Source organism: Bactrocera latifrons, unplaced genomic scaffold (assembly GCF_001853355.1).
Source record: "Bactrocera latifrons isolate USDA-ARS-PBARC rearing strain unplaced genomic scaffold, ASM185335v1 scaffold_839, whole genome shotgun sequence".
NCBI classification, from domain to species: domain Eukaryota; kingdom Metazoa; phylum Arthropoda; class Insecta; order Diptera; family Tephritidae; genus Bactrocera; species Bactrocera latifrons.
In genome coordinates this window covers 25,189-26,477 of record NW_017537533.1, presented here as the reverse complement: position 1 = coordinate 26,477, position 1,289 = coordinate 25,189, and the positions used below count along the sequence as shown (strand labels likewise).

General features: G+C 36.1%; 1 protein-coding gene across 1 annotated transcript in view; it reads left to right on the top strand.

Moving 5' to 3' along the window:
- Positions 1-921: 921 nt before the first annotated feature.
- Positions 922-1,289, top strand: part of LOC108977089 (transmembrane protein 8A-like) — a gene marked incomplete at its 3' end in the record, with an annotated part of 23,357 nt that continues 22,989 nt past the window's right edge. Inside the window, 1 exon segment of the mRNA XM_018946596.1 lies at positions 922-1,197.

Genomic DNA, 1,289 nt, shown 5'->3' with positions numbered 1-1,289 from the left:
GAAAACAAATTGTTTCGCATGCAGCTGTACGTAAAAGCTTGAAATGCCGTCCCATAGTTTCTTTGAACTTAGTTGCTGATGAGTGCTCTCAGAGCGCAGGAGGCCAAGTCGAATAGAAAGTAATCGAAGCGAGCGCGTATATTTGTACAACAAGATAGTGGTCCGAGTCGATGTTAGATCTTCAAAACTTGCGCACGTCAAGGACAATTAAGACAAGTCTTCCATATTAACCAAATTTAACAATGTAGGATCAGGAACAGTTAGTTCAATGAAACAACAATAATTTAAACGAGAAATTGGGCTGTGTAATTAACTTGGAAAAGGAGGTAGAAAATAGAAAACTTGTCACCTTGGTGGTCAGCCATAGAGTATTTTATTTAATGTAAATGAAATGTAATTAGGTACAATAATTAGGCTTATGCTAATATTTTGGATAGATGTACATATCCTTGCACATGCGAAAGAGTCACACAAAAGGAACTGCAAAAGCTCTCGCTATTGTGTTGTTGCGAACATATCTAGATATGCATACGTGTGTATATACAAATGAGTTATGTAGGAGCATTATGCACGTACAATTTATAATACCTTAGTTTTTAAGTACAAGTGAGTCTATGCTCTTATTTATGAGTAGCTAAACTTAAAATAACTTAATAACAAATAGGGTGTAACGTTAGTTGAGCCGACATCCCGGCCCCATTGAAAGGGCTTTCAATCAGGTAAAACTGCAGTTGAAAGTTTGCTGCAAGCTCCGACGAAATTWGTTGCATTATCAGAATAAACATCTGATGGGAGACCTCTCTTCCAATCATTCGTTTGAGTGATGCCAAAAATGCATCTGTGGATAAGTCAGAAACGACTGGACAGCCTTTGTCGCGAAGCCAACAAATATGGCGACATAAGCTTTATAGGGTACCTTGCCCCTGATTAGGGGCAAATTATTTATTTATTTAGATCAAAAAGCCGAGTACCAGAACACATGCAGAATTAATATAGCGAAATAACACAAACCAAAAAGGTTTAAAGTCATCAATATTCAACTGCTTTAAGTTTATTCTCTAAASGGATGACAATAGACAATGACGAATACGAAACTCTCTCAGTTTTCTTAATTGGTTGCGATGGAGGTCAGGGAATTATGAACAGCTGATATCAAAAAAGCGGGCAAATCAATGAGAAACGAAATTTCAAGGAACGGTACACATTTTTGCTATTCTTTGCTATACCATAAATATATAAAACTATTTGTATTTAAAAAGTGAATCAATTTATCTCATTATGAGTTGTTA